Source organism: Palaemon carinicauda, chromosome 25, assembly GCF_036898095.1.
Source record: "Palaemon carinicauda isolate YSFRI2023 chromosome 25, ASM3689809v2, whole genome shotgun sequence".
Lineage (NCBI taxonomy): Eukaryota > Metazoa > Arthropoda > Malacostraca > Decapoda > Palaemonidae > Palaemon > Palaemon carinicauda.
Window position 1 is genome coordinate 31198171 of NC_090749.1, and position 7761 is coordinate 31205931.

The following is a 7761-nucleotide window of genomic DNA, read 5'->3' on the forward strand; positions in this document are numbered from 1 at the left end:
CGAAGTTATTCAACATGAACTAACTTCCCTTAATTTGGACTCTGAGCTTCCTTCGGCATGAAACTTTAAACTTCGAGGGCATTCGACTCGTCTCATAGCTTGCATGGATAAAGGTGAGAACCAAGCATTGTTAGGGGTTTCGTAATGTTTTATGGTAATCATTATCCGTTGCCTTAAGCCTTCAAAGCACCAATATAAAAATAAATTCCTTCCTCTCTGATAGATATATATATTGTATACTATTAAACTAATTTTGATACTTTTACAATACTTTCGCTTAGATATAATTGGTGAAGCTAGGTCGTCCTGGGTTATCATCCTGCGTTCATCTTTCTTATTTATATTATTGGTAAGACTTTATATTAGATTTAATTCGAAGGGTGAATGTTATAGTGAATACATTATACAAAATTATATTGCTTTTATTTATAGCTTCAGGACAGTGTTTGATGTCGAAATGTATTTCATTTTCCAGGATATCATTTATCCATATGTTTAATTGAAGTGGCTTAGTCCGAGGATAAATTCCCTGTTTCTTACATTGGCGAGCACTTCCAACATTATCGGTAATTGCTTATTAGGTTTATATAGATTATATATGCAATATACGATTTATTCATATATACTTTGTTCAAATTGAATTTATATAATTTCCTTTCTTTTATTATATCTTTATATATTCCTTTTTGTTGTTTATACAGGTGAGGTTGGAAAAGCTGAAAGTAGTTTGGAAATTACCCCTAGATATAACCACCTTCAAGCAATCGAATTAGACAATTTATAGCATTTTTACTTCTCTGAAATGTTTATAATAAATTTGGTGAATTATTTTGAAGAGTTTTCTTAACTACCATTGTAGAATGTTCAAATATCAGCTTATGGCGCCCAACGTGGGGCTTTGATGGAGACTGCTGAATTTGCCGGAGTAAAATTCTTGTGTTTAGGGGTTGCTCAGAGTCCAATAATTAATTTTCTTTTCTAGTTCGTTATATTTGTTAAATATGAATAAGTTACAGATATTTGTGGGTCAGCGGAAGACTGTTAGGAAAAAGGTCACTGAATGTTTTAATAATGTTAATAATTATGATTCCTTTAATGCTTCTGAAAAGTTGTCTGATCTCGATAGTAAGATTCTAGCTGAGAAAATTTTTGATAGAGAAACTGTAGTTGAGGCTGATTTGGAAACGGAATTAAATTCATATCAAGATTATTTGGATAAAATTGAAAGGTTATTGCCCTTGCTTGATGTTTCTGCAAATCCTTGTTCTAATGTAACTGATACTGCTAGAAGCTTGCTTAAGCAGCCCACAGCTCCTCTTCCAAAATTTAGTAGTAGAGAAGGGGAAGATTTTTTAAGGTTCATAACCGAGTTTGAAAACACAACCAGTGCATTTAGTTATCCAGATAGGGATTTGTTGCTTTTACTAAAACAGCAAATAGATGGTAGGGCTAAGTATTTGTTGTATAGCTTAGAAGCTGACAAGCAATCTTATAAAGATGCCAAGAGTTCTTGGTTTCAGCTTCTGCTTCTAAAGAAGCTAGAATAAATTCTACCATCCAGAAATTGTTGAATCTTAAGCTTTGAGAGAAGGATGATCCTTTCATATTTATCTCAAATCTGAGAACTATTTGTGAGGCTGTTAGGACGTTAAAAATTGATGCTAATGAGTTTACAAGGTTTTTTGCTTGGCGTGGTATTAATGATAATTTCAAGAGTCACTTAGTTCAAATCACCACGAAAACTCACCCCTCTTTGGATGATATTCTTGATAATTTTTTTAATGCTAGTGAGAGGTACGAAAATACTAAAGGTAAAACTCCTCAAGAGATTAAGTTTAGAAATAAGTTCAGAAATACTCCTGTTAAAGACAGTACTGATAGTTTGGCCGTTAAAACTAGAGTAATGGAAAGTAAATCTTCTGTACCAAACTGTCTCCTTTGTAGTAGAAGTGATAGGAAGGAAACTAATCATTATGTTAATAAATGTCAGAAATTCTCTACTCCTGCAGAAAAAGTTCACATAATTGAGTCTTTCGGAGGTTGTGTAAAATGTGGAATGTTAAACCATATGTCTAGCGAGTGTAGGTTTAGGTTTAAAAAGATTGCATAAATTGTAATGGTTATCACATGAGTTACCTTTGTGTGTCAGAATCTGCAAGGGATGGATCATCTCGGACTAATAAACATAATTCTAATGCCAAACAGGAGGCTAGCAGTCGAGTTGCTGTAACACACCAGTACTCGACAAATTCCATATTGCCCACATTTACTTTTTCTTTTGAGGGCAATGATAGTGTCTATAGGGGTTTGAAGGACAGCGGTTCTCAGAGTACATTTGTGTCTGCTAGATTAGCCAATTCACGAAAGTTTAAAATTGTTCACTCAAACATTGAGCTCACTGTCAAGGGATTTAATGAGAGTAAAAAGTACTGTACTAAAGTTATTAAGATGCCTCTTAGGATTGGAGATTCAGTGGAGCATATTTCGGCAATTGTGGTTCCGGAGATAAGCATTAATTTGGAGTTACCCTTTATTGATGAACTTGTTGAAGCTGTGCACAGTAAAGGGTTAGTTCTTGCTGATAAATTGTTGAATAGTAATTTGAGGAAAATTGATAATGTGCATCTTTTGCTGGGCACAGATTCTTTCAGTTGCTTAACGGGAAAAGAGATAGTGATTGGTAATGCGAGTCCCTCTGTGTACATTGAATCTAAGGTAAGAATAATGCTCACTGGTAATATTGAAGCTTTGCTTGCCAATTTCAGAGGTACAGATGGGGGATTGGGAGCTTGTTTATCAGTAAGTAAGGAAGCTAATTGTTCTAATATCCATGTTTATAGCAATTCATTTTTTCTTAGCAATAGTGTTGATATTTTGGAAGAGAATTGCCTATCAGGGTTTACTACTAATACATTTTTTCAGTCCTTAATGATAAGGGTGATATTTTGGAGGGACAATTGCAGCGTGCCATTGATCAGATTCTCGAATCTAAGTGCAAGTATTTCTTGAATTATGATCAAACGAATTATTGTGAAACTAAAACAGACTTTGACGAAAAGTTAACTGAATTTACTTTAAAACAGATTAGTAGAAGATCTGATGGAAGGATAGAAGTTCCTTTGTCATGGAATACCAAAGTGTCTCATTTACTTTCTAAAAATGAGGTGTTATCTAAGCTCATACTTAAGTCAAACTTTAAGAAGCTCAGGAAGAATGAAGGTCATTTACAATTAGTTGATCAAACTTTTAAAGAGCAGATTAAGTTGGATATCATTGAGCCAATATGTGATTTAGAGGTTTACAAGGCTGAACATCCATACTTCTCTTTTTTGCCTCATATGCCTATTTTTAAGCCAGACAGAGAGTCGACTAAATGTAGGATAGTGTTTTTTTCTAATCTTAAGGAATCTTCTAAAAGAACATCGTTATCACATAACCAGTGTATGTTTTCAGGACCTATTTTGAATCAGAAATTATCATCATCTTTCCTTAATTTACGGTTTGATAAGAATTTGTTAGTTTTTGATTTGCAGAAGGCGTTTAATATGCTTGCTTTAAGTGAAGCTGACCAAGCTAGATTACTGTTTTACTGGTACAAGAATGTTAGTAAGGGAGATTTTTCCTTGGTTGCATTTAAGAATGTTAGACTTCCGTTTGGATTAAGATGCAGCCCATTTTTACTTATGATATCTCTGTATTACATATTAGTTGCACAAGCATCTGACCAGTCAATGTTGTCTGAATTGAAGCATTCAATATATTCACTTACATATATGGATAATGGAGCTGTAACTTTCAATGATTCAGAGAGTTTATATTGGGCTTATAAACAGATTCCATGTATTTTTGAGCCATACAATTTCAAGATTCAACAGATTGTCACTAATGATAGGGATTTACAGGATGTAATTGATGTAGAGAATAAAGTAGTCACTCCTGAAATAAATAAACTGTTCGGTCTAACATGGGATAGGTACTCTGATGAGATATTTACAAAGCCCATTAATCTAAATGCTGAAGCTAAGACTAAAAGGTCCATATTGCAAACTATTGCTTCCCAGTTCGATATCTTTGGATCTAATATGCCATTATTTAACAGGTGTAGATTATTTATGCATAAATTACAGTGTCGAAAGAAACTTGGATGGGATCAAATACTATCTCAGGAGTTGAAAAAGGAATGGCAAAATATTTCAAAGCAGTGTAACAGAGCAGCACCTTTACGTAAATCTAGATTTGTTGGTCCTCATAATGGTAAATAACGGATTTTGAGCGAAGCGAAAAATCTATTTTTGGGTGAGATGGCCATGTCGTCCTGATGGAAGTTCCTATAGGGTAGCTTCCTAGGGAATATTACAACTACGGCGATATTCCCAGAGAACTTACCTTAAGGTACCAGAATTCTAACTCCTAGAGCGAATATCCCTCATGAAAGGGATATCGCGACATATCAGAGGACGTATTCTTGACACGCCACATGGCAATCTGCACCCCAAACAGAGATTACGTATCGAGGGGTCAATTGGCAAGAAATGAAATCGGGAAAGAAAAGGGGGGAGCCGCTCCCAAGGCTCCCTATTCTCCCGTTTCGTAAGCGTGCCTGGCGCCAATCCTGGCGCCATCTGTATTCCTTGTAGCGTACACGAGGTGCTACAGATACTGTATGTAGGGAGGGGTCCTACAGCCCTTTCATAGAAAGGGAAGGGCGGGTCCATCAGGATGACATGGCCATCTCACCCAAAAAGAGATTTTTCACTTCGCTCAAAATCCGTTTTTTGGGCTCAAGCCATGTCGTCCTGATGGAAGTATACCAGAGCATTACTGTATCTGTGGATTCTCAGAACGTGCCGTACTCCCCGGAGGTAATTTTTCCCCGGTCGACTAGACCTAGAGACCTAACATGTTACCGTTATACATCTTTTCAACTAACTATAAACCATGTTAGAGCTTCCTGCCCCCTACAGGGAAGAGTCCTACTAGACTCTGGAAAAGTCTCGAAGAGTAGGCCTACATATACCTATGTATGAATACCAGGCAAGCTAATATAGTGGTCTCACCCTATATTAAGTAAAGCATAGTTTGTAAAGACCCACTGCGTCAATAGGAAATATCGACCAGTTCTCCGCACAATACTTGTATTGGACAAAGGTTTATATCCACATAGGAGGAAACTTGTAAAACCGCGACCGTCCCCTTATGGGACGGAGTCCTCCCGTTAAGGGAAAGCATAAACCAATGCAACATAGCTTGCATAAAGGAACAATTCTATTAGAATTATCCCAGATAAGGTACATAGAATGAATGCTCAATTATACCAATAAATTGACACAGGTGAAGGAGACGCAAGGTTCTCAAGAACAAGTTTATTGACAGACAACAAATAGACAGGTTAGCAACAATTATATATATATATATATATATATATATATATATATATATATATATATATATATATATATATATATATATATATATATATATATATATATATATATATATATATATATATATATATATATATATATATATATATATAAGAAGAGGATAACCCAAAACTTTAAGCATAAGTCTGATAGTAAACAGAACTTGTTTATCTGAAAGAAAAAACATTAAATGCCACTTTTAAGATACCGAGGTATCAAAGTCATAAAAGTCTGTATAACAAATCAATCACATTAGCATTAGAAACGCTCGGCACACATGTCTGCACTTATGCTAGGTTCACCTTTGGAAATGGAACAGTCTACGTGGGCAACTCAGTGCCCTCACTTAGTTTGTAATACAGTATGTAACTACACAATCACCCTGGAATTAATCGTCCCAATTAAAACCACTGTTCCTCGCAGAGTTAAACAGTAGGGTTAACGACGCGACCCACTGCTACCACAGATCTCTTTAGTTCCTCTACTTGCTTCACATAGTGGCGAAAGAACACTCTGGAAGACTTCCACCCAGTGTATGAACGGAGATGTTCAAAATCCATACAATTAAAGAAATTTAAGGATGAGGCAACTTTCCTCGGATCGTGACCTGCGGGTGTACTGTCAGGATCCGCTCTGCGAATAAAATATGTGATTTTCGCTATGAGTTGATTCAGAGATAAATTTGAGCCTGATGTTTCTCCCCTGAATAGTTGACCACCCTTGAAGTCTGAAGTTCTATAAAATTAGACCTTTAGGCATTCTACTGGACATAGAGATGCATCTTCTTTCAGAGGGCAGATTTTCCAGGGACCCCACCTGTTGGTGGGTAACTCATTCTTGGCGAGAAACGTAGGATCCGGAAACAGGTTCAGTTCTCCCCCATCCAGGAACTGAACACGACCTGCCTCTCTCGAGAGGGCTACAATCTCACTAACCCTAGCCCCGGACGCGAGTGCAAATAGGAAAATAACTTTTTGTGTCAAATCCTTTAACGCACACTCCTCATTGCTCAACAGAGAAGCGAAATGAAGAACTTTGTCTAAAGACCATGAAATGGGCTTTGGAGGTGCTGAAGGTCTGAGCCTAGCGCAGGCTTTCGGAACTTTATTAAAGATCTCTTTACCTAGGTCGACCTGGAAGGCATATAGAATGGGTCTTGTCAAAGCAGACTTACACGCTGAAATCGTGTTAGCTGCCAACTCTTGACCATGGAGGTGGATGAAGAAATATAAGCAGAAGTCTGTCGAGATCTCCTGCTGATTCTTCGCCTTGACAAAGGCCACCCATTTTCTCCAAGATGACTCATATTGCCTTCTAGTAGATTTGCACTTATATTCCTCTAAGAAGTCTATGCTGGCTTTCGAAATCCCGAAACGCTTTCTCACCGCTTGGGAGAGAAAATCATGAGCTGCAGGGTCCGGGTTTTCTGTAATGAAGCGCAGACAGTTGACTTCTGGACTCGCTGGGTCAGAACTGGATCTGGTAGCGGTACAAACTTCAGCCGTAGTTCCAATGCCAGGGGGAACCACACGCTGTTCGGCCACTTGTGGGCCACTATTGCCGCTACCCCCTTGAAGGATCTCAGTTTGTTGAGGACCCTCAACAGAAGGTTGTGAGGAGGGAACAGATAAATCCTGGACCATCTGTTCCAGTCGAGGGACATCGCGTCCACTGCTTCCGCTAAGGGGTCCTCGTACGGGGACACGTACAGGGGCAACTTCTTGTTGTCTTTCGTCGCAAAGAGGTCTATCTGCAGTTCAGGGACTTGATTCAGAATGAAGGAGAATGATCCTGCGTCTAAGGACCATTCCGACTCTATCGGTATGAACCTGGATAGAGCGTCCGCTGTCACATTGCGGATTCCTTGAAGGTGAACTGCCGACAGGTACCACTTCTTCTTTTCTGCTAATCGGAAGATGGCCAACATCACCTGGTTGAGAGGTGGTGACCTCGATCCTTGTCGATTCAAGCATCTCACAACTACCTCGCTGTCCATCACCAACCTTATGTGGATCAAGTGACGCGGGGAGACTTTCTTTAAGGTAAGGAGCACTGCCATAGCTTCTAGAAAGTTTATGTGAAAGGTCTTGAATAGCTTGGACCAAGTCCCCTGGACTTTTTTCCGATGAGAGTGACCTCCCCATCCCTCCTTCGAGGCGTCTGAGTGAATCGTCACCGATGGGGGAGGTGGCTGAAGAAGAACCGACTTCTTTAGATGTCTGGCTTGGGACCAAGGCCTGAGAAGAGTACGTAGCTGAAGCGGAACTGGTCTTCTCAGATCTCTTCGCGCGTTTGATGCATAACTTCTCCAAACTCCGGTTGCATCCTTTAGCTGTGC

General features: G+C 38.5%; 1 long non-coding RNA gene across 2 annotated transcripts; it reads left to right on the plus strand.

Moving 5' to 3' along the window:
• LOC137619217 (uncharacterized) lies at nucleotides 1-820 on the plus strand. 2 transcript variants are annotated; one of them, XR_011039855.1, is made up of 3 exons: nucleotides 1-113; nucleotides 476-566; nucleotides 702-820. It is a non-coding gene; the product is annotated as an uncharacterized lncRNA (long non-coding RNA). The 2 variants fall into 2 exon arrangements; XR_011039856.1 differs by lacking the exon at nucleotides 1-113 and adding an exon at nucleotides 280-349.
• The last annotated feature ends 6941 nt before the right edge of the window (nucleotides 821-7761 follow it).